This window comes from Hemiscyllium ocellatum, unplaced genomic scaffold (genome assembly GCF_020745735.1).
Source record: "Hemiscyllium ocellatum isolate sHemOce1 unplaced genomic scaffold, sHemOce1.pat.X.cur. scaffold_173_pat_ctg1, whole genome shotgun sequence".
Taxonomy (NCBI): domain Eukaryota; kingdom Metazoa; phylum Chordata; class Chondrichthyes; order Orectolobiformes; family Hemiscylliidae; genus Hemiscyllium; species Hemiscyllium ocellatum.
Window position 1 is genome coordinate 1,101,913 of NW_026867863.1, and position 25,408 is coordinate 1,127,320.

The 25,408-nt window shown below is 40.3% G+C and overlaps 1 pseudogene; it reads right to left on the minus strand.

Annotated features, from left to right (window-relative positions):
* On the minus strand, window positions 1-25,097 carry LOC132810430 (Ig heavy chain C region, membrane-bound form-like; annotated as a pseudogene).
* Window positions 25,098-25,408: the final 311 nt, after the last annotated feature.

The window sequence follows — 25,408 nt, forward strand, 5'->3', positions numbered from 1 at the left end:
TCAAGTACTCTGTACCGAACAAACGCAAAGCAATTATGTTAAACAGAAATAAAACAGTCGCTTGTCTCACCTGGAATATTGCATCTCGTTTCAGAAGCCACATTTTGGGAAAAATGTAAAGTTATGAGATAGGATGCATGACTGATTCACAACACTGTTCCCGGGATGATGTACCTCGCCGACTCTGAGAAATTGGGACTGTTCACCTCTGCTGATAGATTCCAGACGCTGTGAATAGTTGCTATGATTGGTTCTCAGTTCTATCTTGCGTCACATAGATCCAAATAGCTGAATATTTCCAGTACTTTTGAGCTGTGCCTTGCCTGATCGACATCGACCTCTGATTTATTATTTTTGAGTGTTGCTGTTCAATAATATTCGTGTATCTGATAGATCTCAGTCTGATTTCCTTGGATTTGACAGGTGTTTGTCAAATAGATCCCAGGAATTATGCTCCATGAGTTTTATTTGTAAGACAAACTCCAGTTCTGAGAATCTGCCCTTGGATTATACATGTGTTGTGCCTGAATACCTGACTGAACGTTGACATTTTTGGCTGATGAATATTTTGTTGGGCGCTTTAGCTGGTTAATTGTGCATTACGAACTCAGACTGTCCCGACGTTGGGAGTACTTTTAGTTTAGACAGAGCAGAGTAAACTTTCAAACTCCGTTGCCTGCCTTTTATCTGCTTAGGTGGAGCGAAGCACCTCATTTTTATCATTATGTGACCCGAGGCCGTAACCCTTTGTGCATAAGAGGAAATGTTCTCGGGTCATTCTGCTTCTGGAGTGTTCCATCAGGCATATCGTGTGGAAGATGCATTTACATTAGAGGGCTGCATGGTAGCCCAGCATTAACCTCAATGACTGGATGAAACACAAGCAAACAGAACAAGTGAAAGTATTTAGCTGGAAAACGAGAGGGACGTAAGAAAATGTATTATTACTGATTAGACTTGAAGAAAGAATTAAGCAAACGAATGGTTAGTGCACATTTATTCGAGATTTATTAACCATTTCAGAAAGCAATTTATTCAAACGTTAATATTAAAGTTAACAGACGTGAATACAATGGCTGGATGCCACATTGAGATGAGATCGTGTGCACTCGGAGCTGTGAGTTTCTGTACATCCGTAACTGTCAACAGAAAAGGAATACAATAGCTCATCATAAAGGGTAGGCAACCATTCTGAATGAGGAACAAATTCAAAGAAAAAACAAATGGGTTTTAAACAACTGGGCAGCTACAATTTTTTTCAACTACAATCATCTCGACGATACCAAAGTAAAAAGGAAAATCCATGATTAATTGTTTCAGTCACACGCTGAGAAGCTGAAATGATCTCACTGTTAGAGTCAGCAACAAGACAGATTAGAGATTGGGAATTCATAGACCTTGATAAGCAGATCAGCAAAAGCAAAAGGTTCCACAACTCATTCACTTAACCTGGAAAAGAGAGATAAAGCAATGACGCAGATATTTATGATCAGGGGCATTCATATTTTTTTTAATTTAATGGTACACTTAGAGATTTTACAAAACGTATTGGGCTTCTTGGCGTGTGAAAGATGTGATTATTCTCACCTTCACCAGAGTGACAGCAGCGCTGTAGAAAATACTCAGGAAGAACAAGGTGGTGAACGTGGAAGCAGTTGTCCAGATGTTGCCATTATCATCCTCATAGTCTTCAATCCAAGTGCAATTCATTGAATCTATGAATATAAATCCGAGAGAACGCATTTAAAATGTTTATGGATCCAGTCCGATCTATCCATATCCAAGTCAGAAACTAGAGACCATTGCATCTTCATAAACAGGCAGATGTTTCTCAATTGTGACTATTTGAATTTCTTAGTGCATTATTCACTCTTGGCAAGAACTTGCAAAAAATAAATGCACATGTTCCTTCTGCGCTGTCTGTAGCAACATTTTAAATTACTTTTTCTTTTCATCTATTATTGAAGGATATTATTATTTGAGGAACGCTTATTAGGAATGAGTATTTTAATTATGTCATGATATTTTAATTATAGTTTGTGACCGCAGTTTAGTTGAAAATCGTAGCCATCATTGCATAAAAGTTCAAATGTGATTCTCATTTTTATTTATTGGTGAGAAATTGCTTGGCAGATTATGAATATACGTTGCATACACAATTACAACTTTGCTTCATATTTTTGTTTGTAGGGTCTCTATTTTAAGGAATATGTTTTTGTGCATGTATCCCTTAATTTATTTGATCTACTGCTTGATGTGTATGGTTTTCATTTAATGTTTCTGCATGTAGTTATGATTTACTCTGACTTCATTCTTACCCATGTTTGAGTCTGTGCACGAATAAACATATTCATGCTCCTTTATTGCTGGTGTGTTCATGCGTTTGTGCACGTAAGTTTTGTTCAATTCACAGTGCATAAGCATCTTTATGCAAATATGCCATTTCACTGATGCCTATGTTTATCTCATAATGTCCCTGTGATTGTTCATTATTCGTTAGTGCTATCTAAAATGTGTGTTCATGTATCAATTTCAGATTCTCGCTTCACTAGTTTATTTTCATGTTTATGCTTAATAAGTGTTAGCATATAAAATCATGTTTTGATGGATGTTTATATTTATGTGATGATGTCTGCTTGTGTGGCAATCTATCCTAAATCATATCCTGATAAGCTTGTTTGTGTTATTGTGTGTGGATGCTTGCTGATGCTTGTGCCATTATCCTTGTTTAATAAATGCCCCACTTTTTGTTGATCTGTGCACTTGCGTGTCTGCATGTGAGACTCTGAATTTGTGTGTGCATGTGACCGCGTATACGTGCTGATCAACGTGGCGTAAATATAAAAAAAAAGCTGCCTCTGTCATCATATGTTTGTGATAATGAAAAATAGGAAAATAATGAAATTTACGTTTTCTCTGTGCACTTACGTGCCTGTGTGTGTCGACATGCAGGAGGGCATTTTTGGTATGTTATATCTGTGTTCATGCATGTATGCCTGAATGCGTTGTGCTAGGAAAAAGTGAGGACTGCAGATGCTGGACATCAGAGCTGAAAAAATGTGTTGCTGGAAAAGCTCAGCAGGTCAGGCAGCATCCAAGGAGCAGGATAATCGACGTTTCGGGCATAAGCCCTTCTTCAGGAATGCACTGTGCTGCATGAATGCATATGAATTTGTGTCCATTTATGTGTTACCGTGTGTCTATGTTTTTCATGGTTATGTATAAGTACCCCTGTTTATTTCTGTATGAGCTTTTCTTTCGGTGTATGTGAGTTTTTGGAAAAGCTCAGATGAATGTTTAAGTACCATTTGCATGTGTGGTTCTGTGCATGTACGCGTATGTGATGTCTTATCTATATGCACATCTGATTGGATGTGCATAACTGTTTATGTTTATGTGAGAGTCTGTATAAATGTCTTTACGTGTGTAATTGTGAGCATCTCTCTGTATCTGTGTGTGCTTCTGCTCTTATACCAAACTGCAATTTTTATTATTCTAAGTTGATGGTTCTAATTTTAACTGATTGCCCACGATAACATAACATCGACCTTGTTTTGTAGGAAACGTGAATTTTGTAAGAATGGCCAATCGGGGAATCAGGAACACCAAGATCAAAACTTGTGTTCTCCCCTTGATGTAGAATGGACATTGTCAGATTCCATCACAGTGGGATTTAGGATGGATGAGGTACTTGGCGGAATCGTGCAATGAGTGAGCTTTACTCAGTCTCTCACCCAGGGTGTATCGGAGCAGGGAACATAACTGCACAAGACACGCTTCCCAGACCTGTTAAAGATCCAATTTAACTTTGTGGAGTTTGTGCATTGTCCGCGCATCTGCGTGGGTTTCTTTTGGGTGCCCCAGTTTCCTCCCACGGTCCAAAGATGTGCACGTTATGTGAATTAGCCATGCTAAATTGCCCGTAGTATTGATTTCATTAGTCAGGGGTAAATGAAGGGGAATGGTTCTGGGTGCGTTGCTCTTCGGAAGGTCAGTGTGGACTTGTTGGGCCGAAGGGCCTGTTTCCACACTGAAGGGAATCTCATCTCATTTAAACTGCACAGATGGAATAGAGGTAAGAATGAGAATCAATTCATTCAGCAGTTGTATATTTAGCTCACAACTGGACGAAAAAAAAATGCTTTATTACTTTTGTTGAATTATTGAATCAACGTTGAGATTTTTATTGACATGAATTAACAGTGTCCATCAGTGCAAGTGAAATGTTTACAAAACTTGTTTTACCACTCGACTTATCGACTGTTCTGTTGATGATCTTCAATGGAATCGCTTCATGTCCCACCACACAGGAGTAAGAAGTACCGCTGGCCCACTCCTCCGCAGTAATGGATAACAGGCTGTAGATGAAGAAGGAGGTGTTGTTGCTCTCCACCATCTCCTCGGTGTTCTTGTAGTTACTGGGATTCACCGACTTGTCATTGTTTGTCAACTTGACGAAGATCTCTCGGGGGAAGAAACTCCTCACTAAACAGGTGAGGGAGAGAAACCTCTGAACGGAGGTTTCTTCTGTTGGTGGCAGGAGCACAGACACTGATGGCTCCAGTGCATTAATCACTGCAAAATATTTGAGACAAATATAAATCAACTATAAAAACCAAAATCAATATCACGATTTCACTAAATATTAAAATATGCCATTCTTAATTTGGGATTTATTCACATTCATTTTCTAATAGGAGCAGAGTGGTAGACATTATGTTCAATAAAAGATGTAAAAAGTTTAATTTGAAAGTCGTGTCCATGTTTCCAGCCCACAACAAGGACATTCTGTCCATGTGTCATCGCTGATGGTGACGTAACAACCTCGGTTCCTTCCCACCTTATCTGATTTAATCGGAATAGAATAGCCTTTGGTCTGTCTCTTTCTTAATCAGATACTTAGCTTTTCTGCTATCAAGTGCATGATTTATGCTCCCAACAGTGTTTGCTCATTACCAATCAAAGCTTACCATTGATGTGCCTGGATCTCAATTACACACGGAATTCTTTGTGCTTTAATCCCACCGCTCAACTTTCTTCTTGTGGATGGAGTCTCTCAACGGAGTTGGTAGATTCTGATGGTACACCACATATTCAAAAGTAATGCCACTCAGCCAGGCTTCAGTCGAAATTTCTAATTTGCTAATCGCACTGCCAGGATTCTGTCCAGACTGGTCAGCAATTTCTAATTTCAGAGGCTTCTTTTCTTGTATCCTGGTGACGTTGACTCCAGAAGGAAGATTGGACACAAGGCAGCTTAAAGTCACCGTCGCCTCCAGCAAGATCTGTTCTACTGGTGGCGGGAGGATTTTAACTGTGTAATCGTGGCGCACAGTATCTCCTATGAAACAGCAATCAAAGTCAATGTAAAATGCCTCTTCAGATTCAGTACACCCACTCTTCAGGTTATGTCGTCACAAGGTGAAGTAACCACCTTCGAAATGGCAACTTCTAACTCTTGCTGAAACGATACTTACTATTGTTCATATATTTTGATCTGTGAAAGAATTCGTGATTACCTATAACGTAATCTGTGTAATAATTCCTAAAGAACACTGGCTTTGTAAAAAGTGAAACCTGAGAAAAAAGTAAAATCATCGAAGATACCATAATGTAATTCCCGGAGTTATCTTTCTTTCAGAGTTGGTCTCTTACTTAACACCATCTATTGATACTTGGGACAAGAGTAATCTGTATGTAATGAGTTCATTTCTATGTCCATGAACGTTACGTGCAAATGCTGCTGGTCACACTAATTGCCAAATCAGTTATCGAATTTCGGACAAATTGTGTTTCAACATAATTATTCTCTTTGTCTTCATGCATTTGCAGAGGTTTTAAAGTGTTACTGGAACGGTGAATGGCCATGGAAATTCTGATCATTATATTTAACGTGATTGAAAATACTTGGCAATATTGGTGTGAGACAATTCTCTAATTTATGTCATTATTCCTTGTGGGTTGAATTTGGAGTTAACCTGAAAACAAGGCACTGAGTACAGCACCAGACATCGTGAAGAACACCCATCCCCTCAAGTCTTTCCTTCCATTCAAAGAGTTAATGACAGGTCTGTAGATTCACTTTAATTACCAGGCTGCATTTTTTACTTTATTCATTGAAAAAAAAACAAGCAGAAACTTCTTAAATTAATCTACAAACTCGATGGAAATTTGCACTAGTTTTATTCAGATTTATATTCATTATGTAAACATTTCCATGCCAAATCAGACTGAATCAGCCTGGCTCTAATTCCTAGTTCATTCATCCCTATTGAGCGTTCCCACCAGAATTTATTTTCCTGCCTCATTCGCTAATTACAGAGAACATCTGTAAGAAGTTCAGTGAGATTGCGTTTATCCTAGTTAATCAAATGTGAAACCCACTTGTTCTGTGGTCACATCCCATAAATGAAGTCGAATAGCTTAGTACCAGATATAAAATAAAAGTCTGTGTCGTACAATGAACAAGGCAATACGTCATTCTTGAGCATGGAATGAAGTATTGGACGTTTTCATTTGTTTGCAAGTAAGGTTTACTGCATATTTTTACCATGTCACTTTGAGACCACAAAATATAAGATAGATGATCACAATGAGACTATTCGGTCAATCAAGTCTTCTCCACCATTCAATTATGGCTGATATGTTTCTCAACCCCATTCTCCCGCCTTCTCCCCGTACTAAGCAAGAGCTGATCCATCTCTGTTTCAAGGCTGACAATGGCCTGCGCTCCACAGCACTCTGCAGCAATTCGCTCCATAGATTAATCACCCTCTGGAAGAGGAAATTCCTCCCCATCTTAGTATCAAATGGTGCTCCCTTCGACTTTGAGACTGTGCCCGTGGACCCTACTATCGCCTACTGGTCAAAACATCTACTACACGTTCACTCTAACTTGGACTGTCAGGTTTCAATCAGATGCCTCTCAGACACCCCTGACCACAAATTATCCTTTTGGCCGCTACCAGGCAAGGGCTCGGCACTCTGAATGCCTCTCCCAGCATGGTCAGCCAAAAAACTATTTAACAAAGTTCACTGTCTACTCGTCTTCAACAAAGAGGAAACATGCTTTTCTGATGAGCTAAAATAATGAATTATGAGCAATGCTAATGCGACACTCAAACAGAAATACGAGGCACATGACACTTTGGGAAATGAGAAGCTGTACAGATTTGTTTACTAAGCCTGATAAAACTGTGTGTTTGATTCATAGGCGAGTTCAAAATGATTTGTAACCCTCTTAGTATGTGCCTCTTACCCTGGAATGCGGTGATATTTTTACTTTGAGTGTTCTCTCCATGAGTGACCTGGAAGGTATAGACTGCGCTGTCGAACCATTCACTATAACGGATCATCAGGCGACTCGTCACCGAAAAGTTCCCGCTCGCCTCACACACAGGAGACGTGAAGAAGCCAGAATCCAAAGGTAGGCCATCTTTCAACCAAATCACTGAGGTTGACTTTGGATAGAAATCGAATATTAACAGACGTGAGTGGCATACTTGTTGCTTGTGATTTCTTCATTGGGACTCACAGTCAGGAGAAGAGTTGGAGGGAAAACATCTGGACCTTAAGGAAATATATATGAATAAATTATCTGACGAATTTAATAACAAATGCAGTCAGCTCTTATATATTATTGAAAGTTTGTGCGAAGATTTGTAGCTCGGGTGCTCGTTGTTGTGGTTCTGTTCGCGGAGCTGGAAGTTTTTGTTGCAAACGTTTCGTCCCCTGGCTAGGAGACATCATCAGTGCTCTGGAGCCTCCTGTGAAGCGCTTCTTTGATGTTTCTTCCGGTATTTATAGTGGTCTGTCCTTGCCGCTTCCGGGTGTCAGTTTCAGCTGTCCGCTGTAGTGGTTGGTATATTGGATCCAGGTCGATGTGTTTGTTGATGGAGTTTGTGGATGAATGCCATGCCTCTAGGAATTCCCTGGCTGTTCTCTGTCTGGCTTGCCCTATGATAGTAGTATTTTCCCAGTCGAATTCTTGTCGCTTGTTGTCTGAGTGTGTGGCTACTAGGGACTGCTGGTCGTGTCGTTTTTTGGCTAGCTGATGTTCATGTATGCGGATTGTTAGCTATCTTCCTGTTTGTCCTATATAGTGATTTGTGCAGTCCTTGCATGGTATTTTGTAAACTACATTAGTTTTGCTCATGTTGGGTATCGGGTCCTTTGTTCTAGTAAGTTGCTGTCTGAGCATGGCTGTTGATTTGTGTGCCGTTATGAGTCCTAAGGGTCGCAGTAGTCTGGCTGTCAGATATGAAACACTCCTGATGTATGCTCGTGTGGCTAGTCCTTTTGGTTGTGACATGTCCTCGTTTCGTGGTCTATCTCTTAGGCATCTTGATAAATTTGCGCGGGTATCCGTTTTTGGCGAATACCTTTTATAGGTGTTCCTCTTCCTCTTTTCGCAGTTCTGGTGTACTGCAGTGTGTTGTGGCTCTTTTGAATAGTGTCCTGATGCAGCTTCGTTTGTGTGTGATGGGGTGGTTACTTTCATAGTTTAGGACTTGGTCTGTGTGTGGTGTTTTCCTGTGTACCCTTGTGGTGAATTCTCCGTTCAGTGTTCTCTGTATTAACACGTCCACGAATGGGAGTTGGCTATCCTTTTCTTCTTCTCTCGTGAATCGGATTCCTGTGAGTGTGGCGTTGATGATCCGGTGTATTTTTTCTATTTCTGTGTTTTTGATGATTACAAAAGTGTCATCGACATATCTGACCCAGAGTTTGGGTTGAATTTGTGGTAGGGTTGTTTGTTCTAACCTTTGAATAACTGCCTTTGCTATGAGTTCCGAGATTGGTGATCCCATGGGTGTTCCGTTGATTTGTTCGTATATCTGATTGTTGACTGTGAAGTGTGTAGTGAGGCGCAACTTTATCAACAGATGCCTAAGAGATAGACCACGGAACGAGGACATGCCACAATAAAAAGGACTAGCCACACTACCATACATCAGAAGCGTTTCATATCTGACAGCCAGACTACTGCGACCCTTAGGACTCATAACGGCACACAAACCAACAGCCACGCTCAGACAACAACTTACTAGAACAAAGGACCCGATACCCAACATGAGCAAAACTAATGTAGTTTACAAAATACCATGCAAGGACTGCACAAAACACTATATAGGACAAACATGAAGACAGCTAACAACCCGCATCCATGAACATCAGCTAGCCACAAAACGACACGACCAGCTATCCCTAGTAGCCACACACTCAGACAACAAGCAACATGAATTCTACTGGGAAAACACTACTATCATAGGGCAAGCCAGACAGAGAACAGCCAGGGAATTCCTAGAGGCATGGCATTCATCCATAAACTCCATCAACAAACACATCGACCTGGACCCAATATACCAACCACTACAGCGGACAGCTGAAACTGACACCCGGAAGCGGCAAGGACAGACCACTATAAATACCGGAAGAAACATCAAAGAAGCGCTTCACAGGAGGCTCCAGAGCACTGATGATGTCTCCTAGCCAGGGGACGAAACGTTCGCAACAAAAACTTCCAGCTCCGCAAACAGATCTTATATATTATACTAACCCCGATATTACCAGAATCATAATTTGCAGAGTGTTAGAGAAGCTGAGATCCACACAGAAAGATCAGCAGGACAATGTGATGGGCTAAAATTAGAGGACTCTGCAAGGGAATCTAAGAGGCATAGAAATGATAGGCTGGTCAAATCAGAAGTGACGTAAAAACTTTTGATGGTATTCGTTATAATGAAAGAGTTTGATGAACAAGGCGGATGAATTAATGGCTTAAACGAGGAAATTATGCGATTGCTCTCATGGTGACATGTTGAGAGAGGGGCAGAAGTGACTATTCAATATTCCACAATTTAGTGCCTTCAGGCGAGACAGGGAATGATGGGAAAAATGGGGGAGTGGGTGAGTGGTCGAAAATGTCCGTTCTGTAGTAATTCTGACAAGAGTATTTTAGACTGGAAAGAGAAACGAAGGCAAATAAACAGTACTTCCAAACCAGAATACAGCAAACATAACCACTGGCAGAGCACGATAGACCTTACTGTTTTGTCCAAATGGCTGAGAAGTGCAGATACATGGGCAAATGTCAGAGCAACGTAAATTATCTTAAACGTAAATTAAATGAGAAAACAGGATTTTGTCTTCCTCAGCGTAGGCTTGGATATTCATTTTGCCAAAAATTTAGAGGGAACAGAATTTTGAAAATGCCCCCAGGAGAATATTTTCGCAAAGTTAGTGTTTAATACAGAACATTTTAATCCAGAATTTGCAAGAGAGGGGTGAACCTGGACTTTACTTTAGAGATTGAAATCGATCGAGTAGGTAAAAATCAATGGTGGAGCTCTTTGCAGATGGTGATCTTCAATCTGTTGGATTCCAGATTGTTCTGGAAAAGGATAGAAATGGGTCCAAAGTTCTGAAAGGGGAAGGACAATGGTAATAAGATAAGGTAATGGTTTGACCAGAGTGGACTGGAATCTGAAACTTCCTGGTAAATCTAAATCAGAGCATTGTGGCACATTTAAAATAAAAGAAATAGGAAAAGCGCAGGGAGAACATTTCCCATGAATCCACAGCGTGGGACCAAGAATGCAGCGAGCCTGGAACGTAAAAGGACATAGCGGGTGAGATGAACAGAAACAAGGGAGACTTCCGTTCTATACTGAAATCTCAAAACAATAGAAATTAGAATGAAGGACAGAATGTGCAAATGGGTATTTGCAAGAAAAAAAATGTATTAGGAGAGGAAAAGGGACCATGAGAAAATAATAACAGTCAAAATAAAGAAAACTATTTTAATAAGTTATGGGTTCATTCATAAAAGAATAATTTGGGGAACAGTAATACCCATTAGATGATATTATTGGCATGAGCCAGAGGATTACGTTGCAGTCGAAACAAATGTGCTGTGTCAGTTTTCAACAGTAAGAGAAACAATGTGGGGATAGAAATCATGGAGGAGTGTTGTAATGTACTTTCAAAAGTTCGGTCAGACGATGTGATGTTCTTTGTTGTCTTGCTGGATGAAACGTGCTTATATTTCCAGGGCAGATGAAATATATAACAAGCTGTTGAGTGATGCAAAGGATGCAATAGTTGTGTCGCTGACAATGGTTTAGAATTACTGTCTGACATGTGAGTGCAGATCAGTCAACGTTGCATTGTTATGCAGGAGGAAGGAAGGGATAAACAATGAAAATGCAGATCTTTCAAGCTAGTCTCAGTGGTAGGGAAACTATTGGAACTATTGAGGAGCAGAATTTGTCTTCATTTGCAAGATCAATCAACAACTTCCAGCATGGTTTTATTGAGAGAAAATCATATCTTAACAATTTGGTGGTAGTTTTCAGACAGATAAATCAATGACCAAATGACAGCAATAATCAGAGCCAATAGGATCAGAGTTAAATTTCCAAATTGGATCGAGAATTGGCTGAGTGGTCGGGAGCAGAGGATAATGGTCATAAGGTGTCTGCGTGACTGTAAATCTATGTCTCATGATGTTCTGCAGGGATCAGTGCTGATTTCCTTGCTGTTTCTCTTATATACCAATGATTGAGAATGGAATGTAGGAAGGTTAATCAGCAACTTCGGAGATGAAAGGAAAATTGTCATGTTGGTAAGTCATGAGCATGATAGTTTTAGAGCGCAGGACGTCATACAAGGATTGATTATATGTGAAGAGAAGTTGCAAATGGAAATCACTCTAGATAAGAGTAAAGTATTGCACTGCGGCAGAAGAAACTGCGAGGTATTACGTTTTGAATGGTGGAAACCTGGAAATAGCTGAGGGCCATTGGTGTTCGCACCCACTGATCCCCTATATTAATGCGTCATATGGATAAAGAGGCGAGGAAGTTCGGGAGGATATTTGTTCATTTTAGGTGAGACATTGACAATGAAGAGTAGGGAGATGATGCTGGAACTTAATAACACATTGATTAGGCCATACTGAAGTGCTGTGTGCATGCTATCGACAGAATTTGATTACGCTGAAAGCAGCATTAATGAGCTTTGCAAGGATTTTGCCTGGGTTGAAGTATTTTATTTATGAAAAGATTAGACAGACGGGGGATATCCTTGCAGCAGAGGAGAATTAAGGAGAAGATGATTGCGATGTCTATACCTCAAATAATTCCAGGCAGGCTGAACTGGACAAAAACAATCCCCTTGAGGGAGAGATCAATGCCTCAGGGGCACAGGGTGAAGGCAAGGCCAGGAGTTTTAGGATGGATCTCAAGTCAAAACAATCTCAAACAGAGGGTGATGTGAGTCTGGAGCTCAGTGCTGACAAGTTATGTAGAGATTGAGCCCCTCATAATATGTATGAAATATTTAGATCCATACTTGCAAAGGCATGTCACACAAGGCAACGGATCAAGTGCTGGCACATGAAACTGGCACAGTTAGGTGGCTGTTATTTTTAGGTGTGGATTGGATGGACCAACGGGCCTTTTCCTGTGCTGTATAAAATGCTTCTGTGAGAATGGTTATCAATAATGCCTCATTCATGTTAATCACAGATGTTCTGTTGATCTCAGTTCCCACAACACTTACCTGGACATGGCATTTCTTTGCTCTTGTGTGACCCGTTGTGTTGAACCTCACAGTAGATTTTGGTGGGGCAATCTACTGCTGACCCGGGCAGGGTTAACTGGCTGCTCTGGGTATAGGTTCCACTCTTGTTTCTTACTGATCGGTAAGTCTTCAATCCAGTCGTGATTAACTCCCCACCTTTCTTCCAGGTTACCTTGGTTACATCAGGGTAATAGTCCATTGCCAAACAACCAAAGATCGGAGAACCGGTGTTGTGGTCCTCACAGGAGGAGACCAGGCCATAAAGCGTGGGGGGAGACGGTGTCTCTACGATAGAAAGATCAATTGAGCACATTAGTTTCTGTTAATTTGTCCATATCAGTTACTCAAATGCATCTTCATTTGTAAACGTTTTCCAGCATCCTCCTGCTGAAGTCCACAGTATAACTGGAGTTTATTTTTACTTCTTAACAGATGTTGATCATGATCTATATGTTTCCTCTTCATAAACATGCCCTCTATCTTTACCATTACCATATAATTTAGGAAGAAGAACATGCTGATCCCACCCCAGTAACTGTTTTAAAATCTTACCAACTGACACTTTCACTGGGTTGCAAGTGAAGAGCAGAGAGGTTTTACAAAATACAAACCAAGGAAATGCGCATTCATCAAAATTCTACAGTGTGTGCAAACAGGCCATTTGGCCCAACATATCCACACCAACACTCTGAAAAGTAACCATCCAGGCTCATTGCTCTACCCTAATACTCTACATTTAACTCTGACTAATGGACCTAACATGCCAATCCCTGAACACAGAATGCTGAAACTGCGGACCTCACTTTCTCCCTGAACACAGCATGGCTAATTTACCCAGCTTGCACATCTATAGACCTTTCGAACAAACCCACACAGCCACAGAGAGAATGTGAAAACTCCACACAGACAGTCACCCGAGGATGGAATAGAACCCGAGTCCCAAGTGCTTTGTTGTAGCAATGCTAACCACGGAAACAGTGTGCCACCCGACTAGGTACCGTGCTGCATGAAATCAGAAACGAAATCAGATATTGCTGGAAAAACCCAACAGCTGGCAGTATTTCTAGAAAGAAATCAGAGTGAACAGTTCAGGTCCAGTGACTCTTTCTCATTTATCAAGGCAGAATGTTCTCTCAGGAAAGATGGTCACTGCAGCAGCAGCATGGGCAGGAGCTGAGCACTGGGACTTGGAGGAAGTCTATCATAGCTGGACTCATGTCAATTGTCTGAAAGTTGAAACTTCTAATTTAAAATTATCTGAATTCTGGAGGACTCTGAAAAATGGAAGAGCATTAGGGTTCAAAGGCTTTGAAGGGTTACAACTAACTGAGTTGACTATTTACGTAAATATGATTTGAAAAATTAACAAGTACTCTTTAACTTTAATACATTTCAAACTGACACGCAGTTCACCACCAAAACCATCATGTCTCAGACTGAGCCCTGCTCTCCCTCGCTGTCTAGACCTAAATTTCCACTCACATTGCCAAATCCTTCCGGTTACTCACCCATTCATCCCCGGAATACACCACCCCTATCACAAGAAACACATCCAAGACAATCCATATCGGTCATGTCGATGAGCAGAGAGACCTCGGTGTCCATGTGTATAGAGCCAGTCAGGTTGATAGGATTGCTAAGAAGGCATACATTGAGTTGGCTTTCATTAGTAGAGGGACTGTGTTTCAAAAGCATGATGTTGCCTCCTGTGGCGGGAAGGTTTTATGAGGAAAGCATGAGGTTCTTGAGGCTGTTTTTGTTTGAGTGGAGAAGTTTGAGAGGTAACTTAATTGAGAGATATACGATAATCAGAGGGTTAGATAGGGTAAGCAGAGAGAGTATTTTTCCTTGGATGATGATGGCTAGCAGGAGGGGACATAGCCCTAAATTGAAGGCTGATAGGTAGAGGACAGGTGTCAGAAGTAGTTTCTTTAATCAGAGAGTAGTAAGGGTGTGGACGGCACTGTCTCAACAATAGTATATGTGTGAAATTTGAGGACATGTGAAATGTCATTGGATGAACATATGGGTGAAAATGAAATAGTGGAGGATAAAAGGTTTCAGATTGGTTTCACAGGTTGGCATGAAATAGACGCTTGAAGGGACTGTACTGCAGTCTAATGTTCCATGTTCTACATTCTAGATTGATACATAATGTCAATCCCAGAGGTTTATATAATTATGAGGGGCATGGATAGGATAAATAGACAAAGTCTTTTCCTTTGTTTCAGGGAATCCAGAACAAGAGTGCATAGGTTTAACGTGAGAGGGCTAAGATGTAAAAGAGACCTAAGGGGGGATTTTTTCATGGAAAGAGTGATCCATGAATGGAATTAGCTGCCAGAGGAATTTGTGGAGGCAGTTACAATTTCAACATTTAAGAGAAATTTTAATGGGTGTATGAATAGGAAGGGTTTGGAGGAATATGGGTCGGGTGCTGGCAGGTGGGACTAGATTGGGTTGGGATATCTGGTCGGCATGGTTTGGTGGCGTGAAGGGTCTGTTGCCATGCTGTACATCTATATGACCCTGTAATTCCACTGCTGCCACCCTGCGTCTGTCCATGTTGAATTTGGCCCTGACTGGACATGGCACCCTCATTTTTACAACCTCTGTCAGAACCCCACTACCCAGGCATGACCTCAGCCCTTGGTCACTGATCTCTCATCTTATCCAAGTCAACGTGTGCACACTGCATCCTAGCTCCTTTCGCATTTGTCCTTTACCTCATTCCATTTCTCCAGACTCTGAGCTTTGCATTTTGACATCAAGTCCACCTGCCACTGCATTACAGTGACCTTCTGCTCTCGAAAGAGCCTGGCATCCTGCACATCTCTCCAATCAGCAGCGTGGCACTCTGCTGATCTCTCCGCTAACAAGCTTGGCAAAGATAGACCTCCTGTATTTCAACTCAAACGGTCCCTCATTTACCAAGCACAATTTGACGAAACTGTGGGCAGCACGGTGGCATAGTGGTTAGCACTGCTGCCTCGCAGCGTCAGAGACCCGGGGTCAATTCCCACCTCAGGCGACTCTGTGTGGTGTTTGCACATTCTGCCCGTGTTTGCGTGGGTTTCTTCCGGTTTCCTCCCCCAATCCAATAATATGCAGATAGGTGAATTGGCAATGCTAAATTTTCCGTACTGGTAAATGGCCAGCCAAAGCCTACTAACTCAAACAATCTCATACTCCCAATCTATCCCCTCACTTGCTTACCAACGTTGAGCAAACTGCACAATGAAGCCATAGAGTCATAAAGCCACATAGCACAGAACATTTCCTTTGTTATGCTTTCCTTTATTGGTCAGAGTACAGTTTGTCCATGCTGACCAGAGTTTTCAAATTAAACTAATTCCATTTGTCTGCTATTAGCACACATCCATCAGAACCTATCCAATTCCTATACCTGTGCAAATGTCTTGTAAGTGTTGTACCTGTCTCTGCATTTACCACTTCCTCCGGCATTTCATTCCAATGTCTGGTACAGTTACAGAAAGAAGATTCAACTCCTGCACTCAATGCTCTGACCAATGAAGGAGCATGTGCCAAACCTTCAACACACTGTCTACTTGAGGCAATGTTTTCAAGAATTTATGTATCTGAACCCCCTGGTCCCTGTATTCAACATTACTACCCAGTGAGAGTATAAAGGAAGTAGGAGTATACTTAAGAGGGATATCAGGAGTGCAAAAAGGGGACATGAGACAGCTTTGGCAAATAGAATTAAGGAGAATCAGAAGAGTTTTTAAAATTACATTACGGACAAAAAAGTAACGAGGGAGAGAATAGGGCCCCTCAATGATCAACATGGTGGCTTTTGTGTTGAGCCGCAGAAAATGGCGAGAGTATTTTGCGTCAATATTTACTGTAAAAAAGGATATTGAAGATAAAGACATAGGGAAATGCATAGTGACATCTTGTAAAATGTCCATGTTATTAAAGACATTGCTAGATATCTTGAAACGGGTAAAGATGGATAAATCCACATGACCTGATCAGGTGTAGCTTAAAACTCTGTGGGAATCTAGAGAAGTGATTGTGGGACCCTTGATGAGATATTTGTATCAACGATAGTTACAGGTGAAGAGCCGGATGACTGGAGGTTGGCTATCGTGTTGCCACTGTTTATGGAGGAAATGCCATAGAACTATAGACCAGTGAGTCTGACGTAGGTTGTGGGTAAGTTGCTGGAGGGAATCCTGAGGGACAGGCTGTACCTGGATTTGGAAAAGCAAGGACTGATTAGGGATAGTCAACATGATGTTGTGTATGGGAAAGCCTGCCTCACAAACTTGACTGAGTTTTTTGAGGAATTACCAAAAAGGATTTATGAGGGCAGAGTGGTAGATGTGATCTATATGGACTTCAGGCAGGCGTTTGACAAGGTTCCCCATGTGATACTGATTAACAAGGTTAGCTCTCACGGAATACAGGGAGAACTCAGCATTTGGATACAGAACTTGCTCAAAGGTAGAAGATAGAGGGTCTTGGTGGAGAGTTGTTTTTCAGACTTGAGGCCAGTTCCCAGTTGAGTGCCACAAGGATCGGTACTGGGGCCTCTACTTCTTGTCATTTACATAATTGGTTTGGATGCCAGCATAAGGGGTACAGTTAGTAAGTTTGTTGATGACACCAAATTGGAGGTGTAGAGGACAACGGAGAGGGTTATCTCATTAAACAACAGGTCGTTGACCAGATAGGCCAATGAGTTGAGAAGTGGCAGATGGAGTTTAATTCAGATAAATGCGAGGTGCTGCATTTTATGAAAGCAAATCTTAGCAGAAATTCTACACTTAATGGTCAGGTCCGAGGGAGTGTAGCTGAACATAGAGAACTTGGAGTGCACATTAATACCTCCTTGAAAGTCTAGTCGCAGGTAGATTGAATCGTGAAGAAGGCGTTTGTTATGCTTTCCTTTATTGGTCAGAGTATTGAATGCAGGAGTTGGGAGGACATGTTGTGGCTGTATAGGACATTGTTTTGGCCACTGTCGGAACATTGTGTGCAATTCTGGTCTCCTTATTATCGAAAAGATGATGTGGAACTTGAAAGGGTTCAGAAAAGATTTAACAAGCATGTTGCCAGGATTGGTGGATGTGAGCTAGAGGGTGAAGCTGGACAGGCTGGGGCTGTTTTCCCTGGAACTTCAGAGACTTAGTGCTTGAACTTATACAGGTTTAGAAAATCCTGAGGGACATGGTTAGAGTAAATAGGCAAAGTTTATTTTCTCCTGGGTTCGGGGAGTCCAGAACTAGAGGGAATAGGTTTAGGGTGAGGGGGAAAGACACAAAAAGACATAAGGGACAACTTTTTCACACAGAAGGTAGTACGTGTATGGAATGAGATGCCAGAGCAAGTGGTGGAGACTGGTACAATTGCAACATTTAAGAGGCATTTGGATGGCTATATGAATAGGAAGTGTTTGGAGGGATATGGGCCATGTGCTGGCAGGTGGGACTAGATTGGGGTGGGATGTCTGGTCGGCATGGACGAGTTGGAACAAAGAGTCTATTTCCTTGCTCTACATCTCTATGACTATATGACGCTGTAAGAATCGATGCTTCTGAACTCCCAGGTCTCTCTGTTGGACAACACGATCCAGTGCCCTACAATTATCTCTGCAAGTTGTGACCTGCTTTATCTTCTTTAAAGGTCGTTTTCATTTAATCTATACTCCAATTGCAACTCTTCAGCCCATTTGCCCAATTGCCCAATTGATCACGATCTCTTTTAGATAACGTTCATTGCCAATTATAGCACCAATTTTGGTTTCATGTGCAAATTTACAAACCATGCCCCATTCGTCGTTCTCATGACTTTCAACCGATATTGTACCCTGTTTGTCTTTTTTTCCACATACTCGTAGTATATCTTCAGAATTGAAGGAATCTATCTCCTTCTTGAAATCACTTAATGTTTTAACCTCAAGCAATTTAGTGGCGGAGAATTCCAATGGTTCACCATTCGTTCATTGAACAGTAAAGAATCGGGCTCAATTTTATCGGCTGTTGGAAAGACTGGTGAGCAGCAGGATTTATGATGATCCCATGAATACAATAGCATTCTAAAGTGACCGAGGTGCCTAATTCAGCTTCTAATTTGTATTCTAACATGTCCCTGGCAACATGTTTCAAAATTGTGATCTTTGAGGATAAGGGCGTGCATGCATGAAAATGCTTCATCTGAATGATTACCTCCAAATTAGACTCCACCTTGACTTGCAACTATTTCCCTGCCGTTTTACTTTTCCTCAATCACAGCCATGGGACTCACTTTCTAACAGTGCTGTGAATGCTAATACCACACGAGCTTCAGCAATTCAAGTATGCTGAGGACAACTGGTTTTTCAATGCGATATAAAAGTTTGATACTTCCACACCTGTCCGCCGGAAGAATTGAAAAGTATTTGAGGCACTTGCGTGCCCACACAAGATGACATGTTGAATGGTTTAATTCTGTGTGGTTTGACTGCGTTTTCACTCAACTAACAGAGCTATTTCGTAATCATATAATGGAAATGAGGATTCCCTCATTTTTAGCACGGCAATCACACATTATGCTTTCCTGGAATAAAGAAGTACCATTAGTGGAATACGAGACTGGGATGTTACAGCCTCATTGTGTCCCTTTAAATACTCACAGAAATACCTTTCAAAAACGGTGTCTTCCTTTGTTATGGGCAGTCGAACCATTAAATTTGGGATAGACTTTGCTTGCAAAACAACGGTAGTAAAGAGTTTTAGCCAAAGAGAGGCGTCTGCAGTTAGTGCGCAGATGCACCATGATATAAGTAAGTGGTGGATCAGCTCGAGGGCTTAGTGCTGTCCTCCTCCCCATCCCTATCATGTGTCAGTCGTTAGGTTAGCACTGGCGGTGAACAATTTGTATTAAAATATTTTAGCAAATTAATTGTTTCACACATTCTTTAAAAAGTAATTCTGTTGATTACAGGTATTTGGAATGGGAGCACTGACATTCACTACTTGACTGATCAAAATAACTCTCACCCAAATACAGCAGGCACTGCACTCTGGAGTGTGCTGTTACTTCATGATGCTTTCTTGTAAAACATGATTCTCTGATAATAAATATCTCTGAACATTCTCAATTTGTTTAAGTGCATTTTCTCTCTGAAGAACTTGTTTAATCGAACAGAACATTTTTAGAAATGAATCAAAAAACTTGGAATACTAGAAAACTAAAATAAAGACAGAAATTTCTGAAGAAACTCAGCAGGTCTGGCAGCTCCTGTGGAGAGAAAGCGAGGTTAACGTTTCACGTCGAGAGACACCCCTCACCCCGCTACCCCATCCCCTCCCGCTTCAGGAAATTGTTTTCATGCTATTGGCACAAGAACTCACACCTGTTGAGTTAGACAGCGGTTACGTTTGCTTGACTGCAGTGAGAAAAGCATTCTTAGCAGAGGTAGTGGATGAGCCGAGATAACAATTGAAGACCACTTGAAAAGCTATCACCATATGATGCAAGTGTTGGAATCAGCGGAACCCCCATTGTACTGAACAATCATATTCAGCCACAGCACCAGTTTAATATAAAGTAAAACAACCTAGGCATAATCTCATCAATTATGCTTCAAAACAATACATTCTGGATTAGTTATACGTGATATTATTTGAACAGCAGTTATAAAGCTGGGAATTATTAAAGGACTTACTCGATTAACCCCAGCTAGATGTGCTCAAAATCTTGTGAACAAATATTGATCTCGAAAAAGCTGCTAAACGCCAAAGTTTTGTTTAATATCTAAGAGATACAAGTCAGGACAGAGATGAAATAGATTTCACCTGCCTCTGTGAGTGGAACTCCAACAAACACACTAACAACTCAATCTGCTTTTTTGCCCAGAATTAACCGGATAAGAGTTGGTATTTTATACTTCTCAACCAGGCTGTAAGTGAACACAGGCCGCTTGCCATGGAGTCAGGCACACTACAATAATATCACAGCAGACCTGAACACAATGAGCTTCACACTATCTCAGAGAAGACAGCCCACCTGTTTGACAGTACATACACGATGTTAAGTATTGATACTTTCCAACAACAAGGGATTGTTCCAGAAAGTTTGTACACGAAAGTAACATTGCAACAATTATCAAAGAATACTTTGACAGCAGCTCCGAATTGTCCAAATTCTCTGAGGAATAAAAAGTGGGATTACATTACCATCAATTCACTGACACTGGATTTTAACCTAGAACTCCCTTCCCTAGAACCCCTATGAATGTTGCTGCCCCACGTGGTCTACTTAGTTTGATATAGATGAAAATGTTTTGAAATGCATTATGACCGTTGCCAGTGATATTAAACGCTAATAGGTTTTCAAATAGTAAGATGCAAAATAATTTTTGATTCTACATTGTGCTACATGTCCATGACCAACTGAGGCACAAAAGGAAATAATCAGCATGTTTCCCTCTTCATCGCTCAATCAAGTATCCCTTATTGCCAAGAACCAATATCAAAACATTTGGAATCTGCCTGCCTTTTGTTACTGTGGTATTCGTTCTGATTGGAATAACTTAGCCACGGCACTCAGTTCTGAGGCACCCAATCAAATATTGCAGTTCTGGCAGATAAAAGTCGATTTGAAGAGCAAGATAAAATTGAACTATCGAAAATTCAGGTACCCAAACCAGACAATTTACAAATGGTCAGGACCCGTTGACAAGTTAGTCGGAGATAACACTGAAACGAAATGTACAACAATCTGTATGTTAGCAGATATATCTGCTCAATTCCTCACATCCAATGTATTCACTGCAATTGAACATTCATCAGAGGAACTAACCAAAGGATTAATGCAAACGAGAACGTGTTCACAATGAACATAGATAATCACTGAGTCAATAAACTTAATAAGTCGTTGTAATTAGCAATGGTGAGATATGTCAACAATTAATGCAAAGCTCCGGAGGAAATGGATAATACTCCAAATAGTTTTTACATATCTGAAAGCATTTCTTGAACTGTGGAGATTTTACATGAACTGCATGACGTTAGTCCTGCATTACAGTGTGGAAATGCATGTCTGTTGAAGAAATTAGGGCAAATTCATTTTCTTGTTAGCAGCTTTTCATGTACGAAAATGTTTTTTTTTTAAAAAAGTGTGAATTGAAAACATGCTTCTCTCTGGAGTTGCCCGCTTTAACTGAGTGGCTAAGTAAATGTGGGCAGAGCGGTGGATTTGTGTTGCGCACTGCTGCCTCACAGATCCAGGTACCGGGGTTCGGTTTCAGCCTCGGGTGACTGTCTCTGTGGAGTTTACACAGTTTCTACTTTGGCTGCGTGGGAATCCTCCCACAATTCAAGGATGTGCCCGTCAGGTGAACTGGTCGTGCTATATTGTCCATGGTGTTAGGTGCATTACTCAAGGGTAAATATAGGGTAGGGGAATGGGTCTGGGTGGGTTGCTCTTCACAGGATCGGTGTGGCCTTGTAGGGTCAAATGGCCCAATATATACTATAGGAAATCAAATCTAAATAATCATCATACTTAACTAACGTGAGCAGTCTCCTTCAGATTGCTACATTGCAATAATCGGTCAAGTATATTGATTAAAAAAAAATACTCTATTTTCAGCGTTTGAATAAACAATGTGCCCTGTTATCCTCTAGTTCAAACAATGTACTCTGTTATCCTCTAGTTCATGTCTTCTGCAAATTTATGAACTCCGCATATGTCTAAATACATCGATGGGAAATAAATTCTCTGCTTTTGCAGCAAGTACTTCCATTGTTTTAGAGTACATTTCCAACATATTGGAAACAGGCCATTTGGCCTAACAATTCCACACCGATCGCCCGAGCAATATGGAGCCCACGAAAACCCATTTACCCAACCCATATTTACCCCACCGAATGCACCCTAAATATGCACATTCCTGAACACTATGTGCAAAGCAACACTGCCAATTCACCTAACCTGCCCATTTTCAGGCTGTGGAAGGAAACCGGAACACCTGGAGAAAGCCGACGCAGACACGGGGCGAATGTGCAAAGTCCGTACAGATAGTTACCCGAGGGTAAAATCGAACCTGGGATCCCGGCGATGTGAAGCATCAATGCTAACCACTGAGCCATGATGCTGCCCTCCGAGTTCATAAGTGGATTATTTCAATTAATTCGAAATTTGGCCTTGGTCACCAATTCACTATAGTAGTTGTTTCCAAAAGAATGACTCTTCAGTTGATATTGTGCTGTAAAATGTAACTATTTATTTAAAAAGTAGGGATTGGGGATACCTAAAGCACTGTGCAGATTAAATTACTCAGGTTTCATTTTTCACAGCAAACCCAGTTTAATCAGGGCTAGAACAATTAATTGACTCAGGACTCAGATTACTTGTGAAACCGATCAAAGCAGTGAAATTGATCTGTTGTTCATCGAATTGAGCAGAATTTCCAAATTGTCTTTGCCAATCATATTTTCCAGCCAGAAAACTTGTGTGTAATATACAGCAGAATGGAAAGGCATTTCTTGATCAATTATAACCACAGTTAAGGATTTTGTTTGCAAAGGTAACAACTTCTGGAATATTATACTTTTGAAATTCAATTTATATTTCTCTATGACTTGTTAAACTGTTTAAAGATAGACATTGTGGTTTAACTATGTAGTTGAGTTCTGAACGTGGATTGTAAAGAGTGGATTAGGTTAATCTTTAATTATTACTTCTCGTTAAGACTCGCGCCTGAAGGTATCTGTTTTCCCTTCATTTCCAAAACCCTGCGACTTACCTTTCACGTAACGTCAAGCTTTGTGAAGTTTCATTTGGCATGCTGATTGCATTGAATGAGAAAGAGGAAACTGGAGCGGTTCACTGACAGAAATCATGTGAACAGTGCAATAACAATGTAGAATACTCAACATAGCAAAGATCAACAAATGACAACACGATGTGTTTGCAGCAGAGCTAGCACTGCAAACAGTTTCAACAGAACCAAGAACATGATGTAACCTCACAAGAAAACCCGAACTGAAGTCTAACAGAACTGCTCAGAATCAAGTAAATTAATGATTAAATTGAACAAATAGTAACAAGTCATAACATCAGTTTTGTTTGTGAGGGGACGTAACATTTAAAGCTGTAACTTTTCCGGCAAAGGTTAGATTTATTTCCCAACTGTACACCCTTGATGATCATGACAATCTAGTGCAGCATTTTTAGGCATATAATGATTAATCTCTTTAAGGACAAAACAAAATTTCTCTAATGGAAAAATATTAAGACAATATAAAAAATATAATATTGTAGTAAGTTAGTTTCAATTTTGTGAACTGAGCAATTCTGCAGTTGCAGAATTTAGTCCCAAATTTTATTTTGAATGAACCGACTGAAAACAAAATTCGGTTAATTTACAATTAGAAATGCGATTTTTAAAAAAAATCACCACTGTATTAAAAAGTCAAGTTTTTCATTCCTCGCGCTTCTTTATTTCTGCCTTAAGTTGGTTTTCAGACAGTTACAAACAGATGCAAATTTTTCAATCAAGCTGAGTTAAAAATGGCATACAAATTTAACAAATGCCGAAACGATTCAGGAAAACCAAAGAACTTCACAAAGATTTTCAATTAAAAGTAATCCAGAGAGACCATCTTATCGCCAGAAAGAAAACACCAATTACAGAAAGCATGAAAACACAGATCAATTGCACAAACTGAATAAGAATCCAATCAACTCAATTCAACAGATTCGAGGAAAATAAAACCAGAATCCAATCAATTGAAAACAACAGACTTAAATGAAACATAATCAGAATCTCACCAATTCAATTCAACAGAACCAAATAAAACAATTTCAAAATTCAATCAACACACTTCAGCAAAACTAAGTAAGAGCACAGTCAGAATCCAATCAACTCATTTCAACCGAATCAACTGAAACAAATTTAAAATCCGAACAACTCAATTCAACAGAATCAAGTCAAACGATCTTAGAATCTCAATCAACAGAATGAAACATAGCCCTGCAAAAAATTATGACAGTTTCTAACCTGCTTGTCATCAACAAAATTAGCAAAATAAAGGTGAAAATATAATCATGGTAAGAACATAATGTGTACAGGAAATATATTCAAGAAATGGATAATGATATTTTAGCATTTTTAATCATGTTTGGTAATATTTTGAACATCTTCAACTTCTTAGCATTTGTTGTCGATAAGAAAACCGATAGTCCCAGTGTCACTGTCGTTAAACATTATTTATACCTGACTGATTAAGAGACATTAAGTAACCCAGCCACACTGAAAGCCCATCGGATCGAAACAAAGAGACACTCAGAGTAACTGACTCCGTCACAACCATTATAACCACTTGCTGAGCCTTAACTGAAGTCTATAATCAGCCTGAACAAAAATTATTCCGAACCAAACCAAACTCAAGACAGAATATGAGTTTCATTTAATACAGAAATTAATCACATGAATGGAAAGTTTTTAAAAAATCACAGTTAAGGTTAAAATTCTCACCTGAAGTCACTGTCACCATGGTCCCTTGGCCCCAGTCATCAAGATAGGCACAGTGTTACATTGTCTGCACTGGGCCACATAATAACTAGCTCTGCATAAAACAATCCAAAAATCTCCCATTACATTTTCGGAACCACTGGCAATATTAAGTCACAATGAAGCTACATCACATGCGCTAGTGAATTCTGATCATTCTTAATAAATTTTTATGTTGTTTTATATTTCACAGAGTAACACTTGAGCTGATTCTCAAAATAACCAATTGGTGTATCAATAATTATCACCACTTTTACAAATTAAACATGCACAGAAGCCCAGAGAACTAATACT